Raw genomic sequence first — 20774 nt, 5'->3', positions numbered from 1 at the left:
TCGGCCCCCACCCCGGAGTTAAAGGGAATTGAGTGACCTGTGCGGCTGGCCCTGGCGGTGGTTCGAGTCCTCCCTCGGGCATGGATAATTTAGGTTAAGTAGTGTGCAAGCTTAGGGACTGATGACCTTAGGAATTAAGTCCCATAAGATTTCACACACACATTTTTTGAATTTCGTGTCGTGTGTGTATGTGTATATGTGTGTGTGTGTGTGTGTGTGTGTTTGTGTGTGTGTGTGTGTGCAAATGTGGTGTCAACTCGCTCCACTGATCTACCAAGGCCTCATTGTTTCCATGCCACGAAGCGTCGCCGCTGTTATCCGCACCAAAGCTGGACGTACCGGCTATTATGTAGATGGTGGTAGTGTCCCGACTGATCAATGAAGATATAATATGTAAAAATACAAGTATTCCTGAAGATAAGAGGTAAAGACGGATTGGCACTTTTCATTGTCAAGCGTAGGGGAAAATAAGCACTGGGGATAAGAATGTGTGGGTTATATTGCACGGGAAGGCAGTGGACAAGCAGCGAAAGCTTGGGAGGCGCCTGCGCACGCCAGGTGGGTAGAGCTGACGTGTCTCGCGGAGGTCCCGAGCCTCGCGCTATCGTCCATTAGTGGCGAGATGGGAGCTGCCCGTCTGGGTGGCATCGCATTCGCAGCTCGTATTTCTTCATTAAGCCGCCTTCCAGCCGGGCCGACGGTGATTTATGTAAACAAGCGCATAAATATATCAATGAGCGGCGGGGCAGGGCGCGCGCACGGAGCGGCATAATTAGAGAGCCAGAGGGCAATTGCCCCATTACGGCGTTACGGCCAAGTATGCGCCTTCCAGCCGACACGTCGCCGCTCTCCGAGCGCTGATTTCCACGCACGCTGGCGCTCTTCGCTATTGTCAGCCTCTGCAGGGAACGTGAGACCTCTCATCTGCATATAAATAAGAGTCTGAATAGCGACTGCGTGACTGCGGGCCATTTTCACGCCCTCAGGTGTGAATGGTACTACTGCGGTTAGGTAACATGTGAAATACTGGCGCCCTACATTCAGTCGCACATCTCGCCTTAGGAGTAAATTTGGCTATGATATTAATCGTCTTAAAATCTTAGCGGACATAACGAGTTAAACGTCACAAAAACACTGCCAGATTTTATATTCTTTGATTTGAGCAGGTCTTTCAGTGGGAGCTGGTGGCTCTACGTGCAAATATTATGTGTTCAGTGCCCAGCCAGACCTATATTTACTTCTTTTCTGGCATCCAATGTAACTTATGACAATACTTCGTGTATAAGAAAAAGCTGTTGCATCGTGGTTCGGATTCCACGCTGAACTAACAGGCATCTTTCTTTTGTGTGTACTGGGATACTGAACTACACGAATTACCAAGTGTCCATATCACGGGCCATCCAGACAATATCGACAGATATCGATTCAGTATAAATTTCAAGAATGGCAAAGCATGTAAAGGATAAGGACATTTAGCAGCGGACTTCTACTGGTACTCAGACATATCTCACTGTGGATTTTGTTACTTTTGCAGCAACATGTTCGCAAATGCTGAGCTGATTAATACTCAATCTACACATAATCAGGTTTAATGTATTATTAAATTGTGCTTATCATGTATATAAGAATAAATATATCCACCTTTTGCAGCTGAATGTTCATTATTGTTTTCAAACAAACATATTTTACCAATTAGTTTGTTGAAAGCAATAACAAACTTTTAGTTGCAGAAGACGAATGACATTCATTCACGTCTAAATGATAGAAATAATTCAAGTAAGGACTAGAACGTATTGGACAAATAAGTGGCACTTATTGCTTCATATGTTCAAGGAAAATGTTTCAGTACCCTGTCTCAAGACCCATTCCATGTCGATGTGACTACAGTCTAGTGCGAAGAGATTTGTGCTGTTTCACATCTCACACGGACAGCTCCAGAGATCTGTAAAGTGTTATGCTTCTGTAAAATATAGCCGCTGAACAATTTGAGTTAGGAAATCTGGAATGTGCGCTTTGAGCTCGTGCAATTATTGGCTGAATTATGGTAACTAATAATGCAAACAGTTTGCAGCGTTAGGCAGTCACCTCAATTTTTTACTTCGTTTATTGTTAAAGATATAATTTAGATTTGTATGTTACTGGGCTCTACTCAATATTTGAATGATTCATGAGCGTCTGTTTTTAAGAGATAATAAAAGTAACTGCTTCAGTCAGAATGTTTTCTTGATAAAAACTCTTTCACTTTTTTCCCGAAACAAAACTCTGTCACCTAGTGCAGCAAAATTCATTACGAATTTCTCCCCCGTTCCTACTAGTTCATACCCATGCATTCAAACGCCACGCCTGCAACTGATGACATTGGGAGATGGCCGCCATCTCTGTATGTGACGAGTAGCGCCGTGTGCCACCTTCCGTTGATTATAACAGGCGACGCCCGTTATACGGTAGAAATGTTCGAAAATACCGTGCGATCGAAAAGTCGCCCACATCAAAAAGTAATTAAATTTATTGTAATATGTTTTTTATTTCATTAAGTTAACACTATTAAACCATGGTCAAAATGGTTGCATGAACTCATTTTACCACGTGTGAGGCCACTTCGCGGAGCATGTTGGCACGGACGTTAATCTCCGTTGTTACGTTAGTCTTTAGATCCGTCAGCGTGTGCAGCATCATTTTTTAGAACGCTTCCTTTAACGTAGTACTACGGAAACAAGTCTGGAGACGGTAAATAGGGACAACCCCTAAGAAATGGATTCTTTCGTTGAATGTGCCACACGTGTTACCGTCCTGCTACAGCCAACAATGGCGTTGATTTACCTCAAGAAACGAAATAAACCGTGTGCTGATATCTTGTTACAAAAACTGTTCACTGTAGCTTAAAAGAAAATGAGCTCACTATTTGATGACGCAATACCTTACACCACAGTACAATTTTCTGACGCAAGATGTTTTTATTAAAAAAATGGATTTTCGATTGAGAAAATTCTTGTGTTTTGCCCATTAACGTATTCATTAAGGTGAAAGCACACTTCATTAGTGGAAAAAAAACATTATCCATCTTTGCGAGGCTATGAATATCAATATAAAACCGAAACTATGTACACTACGTTAGTTACTTTTCTTTATCTGGCGCCAGTTCGTGCACGCTACCAGAAAAAACCACTCGAAATTTTAAGTTCTGCATTGCGTTCTGTGTTGTACCATACGCAATCTGAACTTGGACAGATAGTCATCTCAAATTTTTTGACAGTGAAGGCATCATCATATCTTTCTCCTCGGCCACTTTAGAGTCCGTCAAAATGGCCTGTCTCGCTGTTCTCTTCATGTCTGCAAATGATCCGCGTTCCCATTAACGGGCGATTATCTCGATACTGTTGAATTGTTCGGTACTGTGGCATCCGGATATTTCCCACGAAATGCGTTTACAACAAGTGCAGACGAATGACTTCCAAAATATTGTTCAATTATGATAACCCGTTGCTCTTCAGAAAACGACGTCTTTACTAAGGAAACAGTTGTTGTGACCTGTAGCCATTAAATTGCCGGTAAAATCTGTGGCACTCTCTTGGGGTGGCTGATAGAACGCAAACTTAATGGAATACAGATGTCATATCATTCGGCGCCTTTGAGAAAAAGTGATTTTCTATGGAGGAAACTAACATCAGCTACGATGATCGCAACCATGCCACTGCTTCACTGAAGTGGAAAGACAAGCTCTATTCTCTGGCTTGTCAGGTCTCAGAATTATTCTTTATAATTTCCCGATAGAATATTTACAACCATTTATGAGATGATATTGGACAAGTATGTGAAATTAGTTGCCATGATTGTTGCGGCAACTGGTGAGATACAGAACGTTTCCCACAAAATCGGCAGTAATTTTGCTACAGACACCATCTTGTGTTTGGATGGTGCATATGAAATGACCAAATAATACAACCTCCATTTCACTTTTACTGGTGAGGACGTCTGGAAACAGTTCTCCCTTTGTGAATGTCACAAGTATCCCTCAGTGTAACACTCATTTTATAACGACTTATGTCGTGAACGATAAATACGATGGGGAAACTTGTCCACTAATACTCTGTTTCTCTTAGGCTGGTGACTGATATTTTAAGGAGCTGCTCTGAAGTACTTCAGGGCTATGATTACCGAGACTAGTTTGTAAAAATATACAACTTGTAATCATGCGTATCAACCGTAGTCGAATGGCTGGGGTCTCTGTCTTCGATGCGGAAGGACCCGGGTTCGACACCAGGTACCTCCTCAGATTTTTCTGTGGTAGAATGATCTGTAACGGATCCACTTAGCCTCCTGAGGCCAAATGAGGAGCTGCTTAAATAAACATCATAGATCGCTCCTCATACCACCTTGTAGGCAGCAGTCGGCCAGTTGGAATAGTCCTAAGACGTAATGTGTGGGTGGTGTTTACCTTAACATTTTAATTATGTTTACGAGTCAAAGAGGTTGAACTTAACGATCAGCTGAACACAAACATTTGAAGCGATTATCTTTTTTCTTCTTCTCTAATATGGTATTATGAGGAGGAAGGCAACACGAAGCAAGCGCGTTCAGTGACTAGGACATTTGAACGTGGAACATAGGCCCTCCATTCTGGATTGATTAAGTGTGCTTATGCCAATGCTTGGACTAGGAAGCGCACACACTGTGATGCAGTTCCCGTCGTCATACCCAGACCAACACAAGAGTGGATCAGTCAGCAGCTCGTGATCCTGTGGTTGGCGTAGCTGACACTGCGCTTTTGGTTCGATTACGGCTGCGTCGAGGATTTTTTTCCGTTGGGCTTTTTTGTTGTCCCACTACTTCATCATCATCGACGCGCAAGTCGCCGAAGTGCACCAGGCGACCGAACTTCCCCGAAGGGGACTCCTGGCCAAATATGTCCACCCACATTTTATTTGAGGAGTGGCTCGTCTGATCAGTTGCCAGTACATCCAACTGCTTCACTACCCGTTTACAGGCGCCAACATCATTTCACCGCTCACTGTCACTCCAAGCATTATTAGGCTCTTATTTAAATGTGTCCCGACTTCAATTTCGTAGCATGCCACCGACCTTCACAGTCTCATCGTTAAATTTGCAATGATGTCGCGAAAGGCCGCACTGGGTTTGCAGCAGACTTCGTACGGGTTGTGTTTAGCAATGACATCAGGTCCTGTTTGTGCTCGGTTAACGGCTATGTGCTCATCAGGAGACCTTGCGGTGAAAACCTCAATCTTGGGTTTGCAGCAGAACAATATTCAGGTCCACTGGTGGTGTGGTGGAACGAGCAGCGCTTGCATTGCACACGCGGTTACCGCTAACACTGATAAAGGAGCGGTGACAGCCGGTGCTTTGTGTAGGAAATTGCCTCATTGAAGAGATGTTACAGCGAGACAGCGGGCGGTCGCACACGGAGAAGATATCATAGTAAAAATTTTGCAACATTGCCGACATCTTGTAGCCTCCCATGTCGGTCGGGGCTATGCTGAATCGCTGTTAAGGAATTGCAGTGACCTTGGAGTATAAACAATCTACAGTTTCAATTCTAGCAAATACGATGGAGCGGCCGAATATTATTGTCCAATATGTATGTGTTCAAGTACATTCGTATCACATCCTGCCCCTCACGATGTACAGCCTCAATTGTCTGTATAATTTTACTAGAATAATTTTACTACATTTTCTGTGATATGAAGTTACACACGAGGTGTAGCCATGCTATTTTATTTATCACCTCGAAAAAATATAGTTGCGTATCAATCTTTTGTTTGTTTGCAGATATATGTCCGCATTCCTGCTAAACACTGCCACAATAACGTAGCCTGCCGCTAGAGGAACCAATACATAATGGCACAGGCCATTTATAATATGGAGTACCGTGCGTAACTCGTTTTCGGCAGCAGGGGAAACGATGTGGCCGTGTCAGACCAATGCAGACAGCTAAAGAAGTGATCTGAAATCCCCTGTCACAGATGCAACGTTTTCGTTGCTGCGGTAAACGAATTACCGCACGATACTCGATATCATCAATGGGTTGTGCCATTATGTGTTTCGTCCTCCAGCGACATGCTTCGGTACTGTGGCGCGTGGATTGTAGGGTATAGCAGGATTTCAGGCGTTTAACTGCAAACAAATAAAAAATACGCAATTATATTTTTTTGAAGTGACAAACGAAATTTTATGAATAGTCCTCGTATCTATAGGGACGTACTTAGTACTTTATAATATTTATAAAGTATTTGGTGTTTACGAGCAGGTTGGAATAAGAGGATTATGCGTGAGCTTCGATGGAAAGGTACCACTTTTTAGTGTTCCTTACATCGGTTGGTTAAGAGTATCACTCTGTTCTCCGTCCGTCCGTTTGTCAGCCTGCTTGTCTGTCTGTCCAGCTATCCAAAACCATTTTTCTCAGGAACGGACCATTTTCCTCAGGAAAGGGAAGACGTATCAAGCTGAAATTTGTGTCACATCTTAATGTCTACAGTCTCTTAGCGGTGCAATAAATGTAAGCTTCTAAGTCAATACAATCAAAAGATACGGCTATTTGTGTCATATGTTTTGACACTTGCAAGCTAACTCATCAAAATCTAATGGGTGCTTTCCACTGACCTAGAATTATGAAAGTTGTCAAAAGCAAGGTTTCAGGCTACAACCAAAAGAAAAAAAAATCGGGAAACTGTTAATTTATAATTACATCAAACAAAGAAGCTTTTTGTTATTTGTTATCAAACTGTCTGTCCATCCGTCTGTTAAGACATGTCAGTTTGAAATTTATGTCACGTACTAAGATTTATGGTGCCTTGGCGGTAAAATAAACGCCAGCTTCTAAGTCAATACAATCAAAAGATACGGCCATTTGTGTCACATGTTTTGATATTTGCAAACTAACTCATCAAAACCTGTGAGGACTTCTTGTTGGTCTAGAATCATGAAATTTGGCAAGAAGAGGGGTTTCACAGTACGGGGCAAGCTAAAATCCGAAATTGTTAGAGTGTAATTATATCACACGAAAAAAATTGTCATTTGTTATCCGACTTCAAACTTGAAATTAAAACATTCTCGAAAGTCTTTGAATCCCTGGGACTGATATGTTGCCAGTATCAGTGTTGATAAAAGGCAAAAATCGCCTAGGTCCTCGATGTCCAAAATGTCTGAACTGTCTGTACACATAATTAAGTGCGTACGGAATTCGCAGTGTGCAAGTCCTGACCAGGTTGGACGATCTGTCAATACCGTGAGTTGCACTGATGCCTTTGACTGTGATATTGTATAGCATCTGCTTAGCTCATTCGTGGGAGTTCCGATTATTGACAGCTGTTGTATGTAAGATTTTCTTGTGTATTTCAATATTATAAAAGTGCCTTTGCAGCTGGCGAAGCAGTGTGACCGACGATATTGTTTTTTTCTGGCGCGGGTAAGTTTAGTTAAGAATCCGGCAGTAAAATGTGAAATTCCCTTTAGTAACATTGTAAAACTAAACAATGAGGTCTGTTCTAAGTATAACACCCTAGGATTTCAGCGTCCTATGTTAAGACGATGGAATAAAAGACAAATCGAATACTGTGATAGAAGAAAACATGGCAAGGGTAGTATTATGCTAAATCAGTAAACGGTTTGTTGTGTCCGATCTATTTAAAGCAACACGTTTCATTAACACCGCAGAATGACTGCGAAGTAACAACGCCGACTGTTTAATATTTCATATTTTATGACAATTCTGTACTTGGAAGAGGAAACACTTAAAGGAAATTTTTTCAGGTACCGACATGGAGTATATTTCAAGGCCTGAGTTGCAGCTCTTTAGTGGTAAAATGAAATGACCAATTAAAAAGAGAAGGTTCCCTTTTATGACAGCGTTTAAAGTTGAAGAGGTATGCAAGGACAAATGGGCGCTATTTTATGTATAGTCATATTCTTCATGGTTCCTGAAAGCTATTGTCGAACGCAAAGATAACACTTCGAACGAAAATAATTACCAATTTTACTCACAAGCTGACGGTCTCAGCCACGTGACATTTCTCTGCCTATTGTTATAACTAAGAGGTTAAACGTTAAACATTGTTCTCACCAAATAATTGCAAGGCATCTTTCTCTGATGCTACCACAAATTCTCGGTGACGATTCATTATACATGGAGATATTGATGCAGACCTGAGTTCCATTACCCATGCTATCACCACGATTTGCATATACCGATGATGCTCGTACGAAGTTTTATAAGATTTCTAAGCACGTCGTATGTGTCTTATTTCCTTCCGTTTCCCTAAAAATCTCTTCTAGCAGGATCTTCGTCGTAACAGGAGCCTTGACATACTGACTTCAGAAAGAGGTACTTAATAACTTGGGTCACTGCAGTTTCACTTTCATAGTCGCTAAATGCGCTGGAGATCAATAGTGCAATTACGCAATGACTGGGCACGCGGAGGCGCCGAATTGGCTTAGAGCCCCGACAATATCGTGGGTCAGAGGGAGCAGCTCTGTGGTTCCAGACACGCTGCGTCCTATATCTGCCGTCGCCTTCCATATGCAAGGTTAATTTCTTCTGTTGCCGCGGACGTCACATACCACTTAATTGATTTCAGGATACGGCAGATGTCGGCTCCGGACGTAAGAACGGAGTGTCCCAATTGGAAGAGTGCACTCAAGAGCACAGCGCTTCAATTGCAGTAGAGTGAGTAAGAGAGAGAAAGAGAGAGAGAGAGAGAGAGAGAGAGAGAGAGAGAGAGAGAAAGAGAGAGAGAGAGAGGGTTCTAGGCGCCTTTCTCTGACTGCGGCAGAAATATTTAGTCCTCTTGTTTTCCAGTATATAGTGTCTCCATTCGTTTGATATCTAACAAGTAGCTGTACCACGAGGCTAATTGATTGGCATGTTGCGATTGATTTGCATTCCAAAGAGGAGTGATGTACTGTTGGTTCTACCAGTCACACTTGGTATCACATCTGCGATATGAAGGAGGTATCCGGCCATGTTGAGAATATGTGCATTCAGGGAACCGATGAATAGGTCTCTGACGAAAAAGACATTGATTGGATGCAAGCTGACTTTATTATTTTGGTATTACGTGTTTCTGACATTGCCATCATCAAATCTCCTGGAACATCATGTTGCACATAAATATAAAAGTTATATGTACGGCATAGTACCTCCTTCAACGTCCCAGCCCATTGATTACCGAAAATAACATGTCCCTAATTCAGACAACCGTAGTTCTACGACCTCTTCCAAGTGGTATAATATACAGCATGTCATTCGATTCCTCCGTGTAATAATTTAATGTATGTGCTCAACAGAGGAAGATGAAAACTCAGTTGGACAAACCAAGAAAGTAAAATATTCTTTTTTGCAAATATGGACTTCGAATAAAGTCAGAATTTCCGTAACCCATACGCAATAACGCATGGCTGCAATTGAGGTGGATGGAAAACCTGAAAATACTTGATGTTGTATTATGGAATGAGCCCTTAGGAATTAAGCGACCAGATGAAAAAAATGTAAGGCATAATAAGCGCACAAACAACTTTGTGTCCGGTCTCTAAATGAGGAAAGAATAGTTATTAGGAAAAATTAATGTAGCAGTAGAGGAAGCAGTAGAGACTACTAAGCACGTAGAACGACAAACAATACTTAACAAGAAGGTGAGTGTGAAGTTTGAAGGAAGTTGCTAAGGACAGAAAAAAAATAAAATATCACATTTACTACAAAGGTATTCAACTGAAATGAAGTAACATTTAATTTCACTCACGCCGACCTTGTTGCAATTGCTTGAAAATATGTGAATAAAACAATAATTCTTGTTAAAATCAGCTATCGCTGTTCTGCTATCAGCCTTTTGCGAAGGAGACATTTTTACTGTTCTGAAAGATACTAGGCTGCTCACTGTGCCCGCACCCCGAATCTTAAAGACAACAAACGCTACATCTACACCAGTTCCTAGTTATTTTACCTTAAAAATTATTACAGTACTTCACTTATCTGTCAGTAACGTGACTGAAACGGTCATTTCTGTACATTTTCTGTGATTTACTCGTGAAGATTACTTTATATTACTTTTAGGTTTGGTTACCGATTATTGCCCAGAGGGCAAAGCCTTTTTGTAGGTTGTTTTAGAATGTGTTAAGACTCCACGTGACATCTAAGAACCATGCCATCGTCAAAAAACAATTACGGGATTATTGCACTTTGTTTGTGAAAAGTGATGTGATAAAATTCTGCAGTTGGTCATCGCTTTTCGTTTGATGTGTACCACGCGTTGCCATATGTATGTATTGGAGACTGTAGTATTATATTCAACACTAGAAGCTATCATTTTCCCAGACATGTATCACTGCAGATATCTCACTACAGAAATTTCCTACGTGCTTGCTACAAGAAATCATATTGGAGGATTGTAAATTTCGAGAGGGAGTATATTATGTGCAGTCAGTCACTGATTTAGTTTATAACTTTCTCAATGTACACTGTTTAACGTCAAGCAGCCTCCTTCGCTAAGAGCTACGAAGTTGAGGTCGTTTGCATGTTATCTGTCTATAGTAATTTTCCAAGTTTATTTTATTACTGATGATGCATTTGGTTACTCTTGGGCGCGCGTGCGCCATTGATTTGCCATAAATGCCAGACCGGGATTTAAACTCGGACGCGTGCTTATCTCACGCAGTGCTCAAGGCGAGCAAATATAGGACCACTGACTGGCCACAGAGACAGGTGTCAAAGTCCGATACAGTTTTAACTTGTCACAAATGATCAATACTGCATATACTCTAACAAGACTTAAAAATTCCGTTCTTTTACAGTTCTTTGGACTTTGATGAAGTCACACACGCCGCTATTTCAGAGCTGTTTCGAATAAAAGCTTCTAACTGTAGCGGCCGGCCTCTGTGGCAGAGCGGTTCTAGGCGCTTCAGTCCGGAACCGCGCTGCTGCTGCCGTCGCAGGTTCGAATCCTGCCTCGGGCACGGATGTGTGTGATGTCCTTACGTTAGTTAGTTTTAAGTAGTTCTAAGTCTAGGGGACTGATGACCTCAGATGTTAAGTCCCGTAGTGCTTAGAGCCATATGAGCCATTTGAACCATTTGAACCACCTGTAGCCATTAGCACACTGCTCGTATTCGCAGTCGACTCGAATTAATTGATCCTGAAGAAGAGTTAATGCACAAAATTTTACACAGTTCCTTACAAAAGAACAGCATGTCGTTACTAGTAATGTAAGAAATTATCAGCGTCACATCTGACAATGCAGTTCCCACCTCCAACATTATTCACGAATGGGACGAAGGCAATGGGAAAATCATCTGTGGTTAAACTATGATCGAAATTCATTACACCGATCAAATATTCAGCGCCTACGGATCTGTTTTTGTTTTTGCTCCAAAATAGGACACACTATAGAATATGAAAGGTGTCGAAATACCGAACCGAAACTGGTTAAAATACTTTTATGCAGGGACATGCATCTAATAATAGTTTGCTTTTATAACACAACAGCTTCTTAATTAACATCGTGAGTTTAATTCATTTATTTAACTGCTGTCAGCATATTCCTGAAGACCAATATGTTGTGGGAGAGTTATTGCATCAGCTATCTGAAAGTGAAATATTATAAAACTAATCACGTTGTCGTAATAAACACACGATATTAAGAACAAGAAAGGAATTTTGCACTGTAATTCCTCATCGTTGTGAAAGCTGTCGAGGTACGTGGCGCAGTAGTTATGGAACTGCATTCGTATTCGCAGAGATCGGGGTTCACCTCCGTGCTAGCAATCCATCTCAAATAACTGCGATCACAAATAAATTAAATGGGTTTCGAGTTTAACTCACCGTCGATGTCCGTAGCACTGGCGATAGAGAGAAAAGAAGGGGATTTAAACAAAGTGCGTCAGGTTGACCGGGAGACAGATCCTCTTACTCGTGAATACGAATGCAGTGTCCTAAACACTCCGTCATACAGCTCATTATATCAGCAACAGTGTGTGTTCGTAGTTTCTTCAACTCTAGTAACCCACTGACTGAGCATCTTGGTAGAGACCATACTGCATCGAAGGTAACCGCTGCTGTAACCTCTACAATCTGTGTTGTTGCGTGTGGACTTCAACGTGTGTCCATCGTATGTGATAGACAACTGCAGTAGAATATGTGTGTCAACTAATTTTACTTTTTTGTACTTGTATTCAGTAAGAACAGCGTCAACATGTTTGCATATTGGTTATGGTGTCTATTAGGAAACGCCATGGAAAAAATAATAAAATAAAATAAAATAAATTTACTAAGATAAAAGAATGAAGTGGAACAAGCTTATTCTTTAGTTTACTGCTGAAGACAATATTGTTGTTGATCAAAATTTCGAGAAGTACCTCCATGAAAAACCGAAATTTTGGAAAAAACATGTCTCCGAAGAGAAACAAGGCAAAAATTTGCACTAATTCTGATGCGCTCTTTTCGAAGAGATACCTGAGGTAGCGCACCAAAAATTGTTGAAGGAAAAAAAATAGTTACTGGCTGAGAGTTGTCACCAACGGTAAGGAAATTTAACGGACTGAAGTACTTCATGATAAACAGCCAGGAAGACGAGGAAGAAGAAGACAACAAATGAATTGGATGTAATGTTTATTAAGTTTCCATTAGAAATGTTTCTGCAAGTGGTCTGCTGCGTTAATTGGAATAAAATGCTGGGTTGGCTCCTACTGTAAGACGATTACCGGCTACCCGCCAAATCCTTGTCAAACTATAACAGTAAGTACTTCATATTCTTGTCAGGTCATCAGCCGGATGAAACTGCCATTTGCACACAGTATTTCCACGGTCCGTCTGGCAGCTATCGTCAGGTGACAAAAGCTAAGCTGCTCTCGCCGATAACTGATTCAAACTGCGAACGATGGAACCTTTACAATGCAGCGAAAATATGAAGGGGCATGAGCTAAGGCAGAATGCGCATGGGCTCAATCGTTGCTGATGCCCCCTGGTGCAAGAAGAGCTGCAGCGCCTCCAGCAATGAATAACGTCGAAAAGCGCTATGTCGCTAAAAATTGTTACTCATAGCCGGCCGATTCAGATGCCACTGTTTCTTCATATCTGATAAAACAAGATTCCAAGTTTTACCTAGCGGGTATCCGTTATCATGGTTAATGATATTATCTGATTTCGACGGCTTCTTTTAAAACAGAATCCCCGTAGCGCGAGGCGTTTGCATCCACTTGTGTCTCACTGTACAGCAACCTACGTCCCTCTGTAAGACAGTGCTGAGCCACTGCAAATTTTTGAGGCTGTAATAATAGCGTATGGCTGTGATGTTCAACACATCTGTCATTGACGGTACGAATAATCTAGCTAATGTATACTTTACCGCACTCGCATGGTATTTTGTAAACGCCACGCTTCCTCAAACCTAAATCGTACTTAACAAAGAAGTGCTCTAATCTCAGCTGGCGGACGGAATACGTATCTGATTTTATGTTTCTTCGAAAGCCTACCTATCTTGGCATAAAGTGTCTTCAGCTGGTTTAGGCACCGGTCCAAACTCAAAAGCACATCGAATCTGTCTGCGCGTATAGCCGTTATGATTAAACGCATGCTTAAGATGTGGCAACTCCTGTGCCAAATTCTCAACATCCGAGATAGCATATGCTCTTTTACCATCGTGGATACCTGGTAGCATGTAAATACCTATCAATATGTGTCGGTTCCCTATAAACTCTGTGTCCAAGAGTTAGGTCATATTTTTTATAAAACAGTACATCCAAAAAGGGTAACGATAATTTAATCAAGACCCTACTCTGCCGACAGGCTTTGATAAATATCAACGGGAACAGTTGAAAATGTGTACCCCGACTGGGACTCGAACCCGGGACCTCCTGGTTACATGGCAGACGCTCTATCCACCTGAGCCTCCGAGGGCACAGAGGACAGTGCGACTGCAAGGACTTATCCCTTGCACGCTCCCCGTGAGACCCACATTTCCAACTTAATGTCCACACACTACGTTCGTAGTGCCCCTGCCCATTACACTCATTACTCGTGGCAGACAAATGGTTCAAATGGCTCTGAGCACTATGGGACTCAACTGCTGTGGTCATAAGTCCCCTAGAACTTAGAACTACTTAAACCTAACTAACCTAAGAACATCACACGCATCCATGCCCGAGGCAGGATTCGAACCTGCGACCGTAGCGGTCGTGCGGTTCGAGACTGTAGCGCCTTTAACCGCCCGGCCACTCCGGCCGGCCGTGGCAGACAATCTTACCGAGTACCGTAAGAGTTGGGGCAATACGTGTGCATCCGTACAGAAGAAGAAGGTCAATGGCCGGTTAGCCTTAACTATATGAAGATGCCCTCGGTGGCTCAGATGGATAGAGCGTCTGCCATGTAAGCAGGAGATCCAATGTTCGAGTCCCAGTCGGGGCACAGATTTTCAACGCCTGTATTTAGCTGGGGTATTCACTTCACTGTAATTTCAAACAATGTATTTCATGTGGTCAAACAAGAAACTAATCGTCAACGTACCTCAAAAAACAAGTAGGCTTCAAAAAAGATGTTTTCAGGGCCATATCCTCAAAGTCCTCCATAAAAAGATTGAGGACTATGGGGGATCTGCAGGTGTGTAAATGACTGTGCACAAGTTGTGTATAACTGTGTAACAAATTGCTGTACAGGATAGTACTGATGAAAACTAGAAGGAAATTTCCCATAATGGTATGTCTGGAAACAAATACCTATTGAGATACGGGCCAGCCTGTTACGTAGACGTAGACACTATAGGCACTGCTGCATGTGATTGCCATGCACCTTGTCACATCCTCAGCACTTCTTCGCACATACTCTATCCATCGCACCTGACACAATTTGAAACGCCTCACATGGGGAGGTCACACGCTCCTGTGACGCCTCCACATTGTCGATGGGTTGGGCGTACACCAATGCCTTTAAATGTCCTCATAGCTATAAGGCCAACGGCTGAGTACGGTGAACGGGAAGACCATTCTACCGGATTCCCACGACCAGTCTTTCACCCGTGAAACTTTGCGTTGCGGTACGGTCGAACAATCCGTAGAAAATGGGTGGTACGCCGTCCTGCACAAACAACAGTTCTTGTGTTTCTGCAAGGGTAACGATCTCCAATAGCTGGTAATGGATCGCGAAAAATTTGCGAATCACTGCATCTACTAATCCGCTTGGTAAAGTGTATAGCCCAATGAGCATATCACCGAGAGTTACTGATCCTGGTGCCTCACCATGTTTGCTTGAGGATTTGCATCTGCCTATATGTGCATACTGTGAAAATTCAGTGGGTCATCTCTTGCGAATCCTGTCTGCACCACTGAATACTACTGATTACTCATCTCATGTAAATCGGCCCATATCTCAATAGGTGTTGGTTTCCAGCCACATAATTATAGGAACTTTTCTTCTAGTTCTGGCCAATACTACCCGCTTTAGGAAATGGTGATGCCTTTTTTAAACACCTTTTATATGCAGTTTTCTTTTTTCCTTTGTTCTGAAATTGTCCAGCAGCACTGTAAAAAGGATCCACGGATGAATAAAACTACTAATACTAAAACTTCCAATGGAGAAAGTGAGGGATTGCTTGTGTGAGTGGATTTTAGGGTGTTTCTATGACGGCTGTGAAGTCGACGCCAGCCTGGCGGTTTTCCAGGCGCTGATACGGTCGCTTTCCCGGAAGACGACACAGCGCTGTCCGGTCCATTGTTCCTGGATTTCGCAATACTAAGACCAGGCTTTAAAGACAGCCCCAATGGATGATATCTTACTGCTCTCCGTAGCTCTATTCCTTACCACGGATTTTCTAAAATTTATGCCTTACAGTAAATTCATCTACCTGTAGCGTCGTGATCCTTAACGATTCGTGTCTGTTTTTGAACAGTTGTAACCTACTATTCCATTCCGTCTCAAGCTTAGATACTCCACACTATTTTCCATTTCCACGCGGCTTGATGAACATCGAAAGCTCCTCTGCCTCAGTCCTGTAATCGGATTTCAGTACTATTGAAACTGAGAGGTCTGTTATAGAACAGTCCGTTGCAAAACTGCTGCGTACAAAACTGTATGGAATACTTTCACAACCAATTCACGAGCTGTACGGACCCATTCCCACACAGATCTCATCCCTATGGCAAGTCTTCACCATATCAATCATGATTCTCCTGATATTTCTACTATCTGGTAATCAAAGGTACCCACGTTCGTAGGCGAGCTCTGTATTGTACTTCATTACTATAGCAGGTAACAGAAGAAGTCGTTTCGAATACTGATAATGCACAGAATTCTCACCATTCTATTTGATCGCTGAGGCGAAGAAAAAGGTTGGCATAAAGTTTCTGATACCAGCTTTCGTGCTAACCTTCTGTCTCCGCAGAACTTCATGGTGTAATGGCAACTGATACCACTGACAATTATTAGTTAGTCGCTTGGAATAAGAATCTTGGCAGCGGCCTTGACACTTTTAGAATGTGCTATATGCAAATGCCGTGCTGCAGCCAATTCCTTCTCTCTCAGTGTCACTAGCAACACAGACATGGGATTACTCTTTCTACTCTACAGCCTACAATAAGCACTCACACATAAGATACAGCATTCAAGGGAAGATGCCAAAAGCTATTTTACATTCTGGCAAGGTTTTCTAATAATGTATACCATTCGATCGTATTTATATCTACCACTAGAAGGCGACATTTGCTTTTGTGTCATATTTCTTATTCGCTAGAATATTTGCGTTACACAACTCATTCTGGATTTCTTTTAATAGACTGTGAGTGGTAAAGGAAAAGGTCCTATAGTCATTTCATAACTTGTGTCACATTGCTGTATTTGTTTTTGTGGTGTATGAAGTTCTGAGAGGGACTGATCACATGGAGCTAGGACTTACGTTCACCAGTGACAGCGAATCAGACCTCCGCAACAAATATCTGAGAAGAAAACATGTCACTGGCTTGCGTAACAATGCTACACAGTTATCTATAGAGCGACGCTGACGAAACAGCCAGAGGCGCAGAGACGTCAGTTAGATCGCCGACTGACTCAGAAAGCAGACAGTAGGCCAAAATGCACAGCCTGTTGGACTTATCCGCAGCTGCAGATACGATAAATATTTCTATGAAGCAGTTCTAGAAATAATATTACTTGCAGACATACGCAGTAAGTTTATCTGAAATATTTTGAAAGTACAGAGTAGTTATGATTAAAAACTTTCGCTACTTCAGAGAGCTCCCACGAAAAATGGGTGATCTTAGGACATTGAAACCTTTTGGAAAAATTTGTAAGGACATGCTGAAGAGAATAAACGAATAAACCATCACTCTTCAATTTCCAAATGAGAGGGTAACATTTGTTAGTCTAGATTACAAATGGTGTCAGTACGACGGCCATCTGCACACACGATAATCTGGAACAGCACTAGAGACACCAGTTCACAGCTGTTCGCAGCTCTTTTCGAACAATGGACCATGGAATGTTCAGCTGTCGTGACACAGATCGTGCACTGCTTGCAGATCGCACACTGAATCCAGCATTCTCAACCATGACAACAGCTACTTCTTCAACATTTTGTGGCGGCGGTATTGAGTGTCGGCCGCTCTCACGAACAATTCCCAAATCGCCAGGTAATTCGAACTTCCGAATCATTTTTTTCAACCCCAAAACAGAAAGAGGACTTCTCCGTATATCTTTAATGCGCCGATACCCGCGAAGAAAAAAGCACCTGTTGTTTTGATAATACAGCCGCACCTTACCCAGATCCATGTTGACTGGCTGCAACTGTAATACATACTGATGCTACGTCGCCGCACCATTAGCGGCGCCTAACGGCAAGTCTTGGCACGAACACTACTAACAGCGCAATTCCAGCAGCGAACAGTCTGAACATCGTTCCTATAAAAAGGGGTACCCATACGGTAAATAGACACTGACTCAAGCATCGAAAGTTTTATTATAACCACCCTGAATATTCGAGACTGGTGTATAAAATTAAGTACTTAGAGTACTGTTTCGTAACAGGTGAAGAATCTGTGAAGATCGATTTATAAGGAGGTTGAGGATGGGCTAACAAGAACTGAAATGCGTTGTGCAGATCAGTGATCATGAACCCCAAATTTTCTGACGGAGTTGTGGTTGACAGAAAGACGAAAGACTGCGAAGGAGTTATCCGAATGGGACGGAAATCGGTAGACGTGGTGTACATGTACAGGTAAACAAATCATTACAATGTCAGAAAAAATAGATGATTTGTTCAAGAGGGAGAGCTTCACAAGAGCAGGTCAATAACTCATTGCTCCAGTTCTGGCTCTTATGCAAGCAGTTATTCGACGTGCCATTGACAAGTTGTTGGATGTCCACTTGAGAGATATCGTTCCAAATTCTGTCCAACTGGCGTGTTAGATAGTCAAAATCCTGAGATGGTTGTAGGGCGCTGCCCATAATGGTCCAAGCGTTCTCAGTTTGGAGAGATCCGGTGACTTTGTTGGCCAAGGTAGGAATTGGGGCAAGCACAAAGCAAGTAGTAGAAATGCTCGCCGTGTGTCAGCGGGCATTATGTTGCTGAAACATAAGACCAAGATGGCTTGCCATGAAGTGGACCAAAATTGGGCGTAGAATGTTGTCGACGTATCACTCTGCTGTAAGGGTGCCGCGGATGACAAGTAAACGGATCGCAATCCATCATCCTTGGTTATTGGGCCGTATAGCTGGCGACAGTCAAGTTGGTATCCCAGCGCTGTCCGGGGCGTCTTCAGACACGTATTCGGTCTGGAATCACATTGACTAGAGTAGAATTGTCTTCAGTGTTGAGTCCTGCTTCGAATTGAGCCTCGATGAGCAGCGAAGATGTGTCTGGAGACGCTCAAGACAGATACCAACCTGACTCGGCTGCCATATACGGCCCGACAACCAGGAGTGATGACCTGGGGTTCCACTTCATTTCATAGGAATGAATACGGCACTGCGTACAAAACTGTATAGAATACATTCACAACCAATTCAAGAGCTGTACGGACCCATGCCCTTCATGGCATGCCATCCTGTGTGTACATTTCAACAAGATAACGCCCTCCAGCACACGACGAAAGTTTCTGCTACTTGTCTTAGTGCTTGCCAAATCCTACCTTGGCCAGCTCCCCCAGATTGAGAACGTTGGACTTTTGGGCACAGCCTTCCAACCAGCTTGGGATTTGTCAATCTAACGTGCCAGCTGGACAGAATTTGGCACAATATTCCTCGGGAGGACATCCAGCAACTCTGTCATACATTTACAAACCGAACAACGGATTACAAAGGGGCCAGAAATGGACCAAAGCGTTATTGACTTGCTCAATTTATGAAGCTCTTTCTCTTGAATAAATCATCCAATTTTTCTGAAATTGTAATCATGTGTGTCTGTACATGTACATCGCATGTACAAAGTTCCGTTCCATTCGCATAGTTCCTTCGTGGTGCATCGTTTTTCACTGTATTACGGTGTATTTCCGTTACAACCAAAATGAAATGTAATTTTATCTCGCTTGAAAATGTACACTCCTGGAAATGGAAAAAAGAACACATTGACACCGGTGTGTCAGACCCACCATACTTGCTCCGGACACTGCGAGAGGGCTGTACAAGCAATGATCACACGCACGGCACAGCGGACACACCAGGAACCGCGGTGTTGGCCGTCGAATGGCGCTAGCTGCGCAGCATTTGTGCACCGCCGCCGTCAGTGTCAGCCATTTTTGCCGTGGCATACGGAGCTCCATCGCAGTCTTTAACACTGGTAGCATGCCGCGACAGCGTGGACGTGAACCGTATGTGCAGTTGACGGACTTTGAGCGAGGGCGTATAGTGGGCATGCGGGAGGCCGGGTGGACGTACCGCCGAACTGCTCAACACATGGGGCGTGAGGTCTCCACAGTACATCGATGTTGTCGCCAGTGGTCGGCGGAAGGTGCACGTGCCCGTCGACCTGGGACCGGACCGCAGCGACGCACGGATGCACGCCAAGACCGTAGGATCCTACGCAGTGCCGTAGGGGACCGCACCGCCACTTCCCAGCAAATTAGGGACACTGTTGCTCCTGGGGTATCGGCGAGGACCATTCGCAACCGTCTCCATGAAGCTGGGCTACGGTCCCGCACACCGTTAGGCCGTCTTCCGCTCACGCCCCAACATCGTGCAGCCCGCCTCCAGTGGTGTCGCGACAGGCGTGAATGGAGGGACGAATGGAGACGTGTCGTCTTCAGCGATGAGAGTCGCTTCTGCCTTGGTGCCAATGATGGTCGTATGCGTATTTGGCGCCGTGCAGGTGAGCGCCACAATCAGGACTGCATACGACCGAGGCACACAGGGCCAACACCCGGCATCATGGTGTGGGGAGCGATCTCCTACACTGGCCGTACATCACTGGTGATCGTCGAGGGGACACTGAATAGTGCACGGTACATCCAAACCGTCATCGAACCCATCGTTCTACCATTCCTAGACCGGCAAGGGAACTTGCTGTTCCAACAGGACAATGCACGTCCGCATGTATCCCGTGCCACCCAACGTGCTCTAGAAGGTGTAAGTCAACTACCCTGGCCAGCAAGATCTCCGGATCTGTCCCCCATTGAGCATGTTTGGGACTGGATGAAGCCTCGTCTCACGCGGTCTGCACGTCCAGCACGAACGCTGGTCCAACTGAGGCGCCAGGTGGAAATGGCATGGCAAGCCATTCCACAGGACTACATCCAGCATCTCTACGATCGTCTCCATGGGAGAATAGCAGCCTGCATTGCTGCGAAAGGTGGAT

General features: G+C 43.4%; 1 protein-coding gene across 1 annotated transcript in view; it reads right to left on the bottom strand.

Moving 5' to 3' along the window:
• The window catches only part of LOC124709029, a 737074-nt gene that overhangs the window by 323762 nt on the left and 392538 nt on the right, over positions 1 to 20774 (bottom strand). The window lies entirely within an intron of this gene.

This window comes from Schistocerca piceifrons, chromosome 1 (assembly GCF_021461385.2).
Source record: "Schistocerca piceifrons isolate TAMUIC-IGC-003096 chromosome 1, iqSchPice1.1, whole genome shotgun sequence".
Lineage (NCBI taxonomy): Eukaryota > Metazoa > Arthropoda > Insecta > Orthoptera > Acrididae > Schistocerca > Schistocerca piceifrons.
The sequence above is the reverse complement of the archived record's forward strand: the minus strand, read 5'-3'. Positions and strand labels throughout refer to the sequence as shown.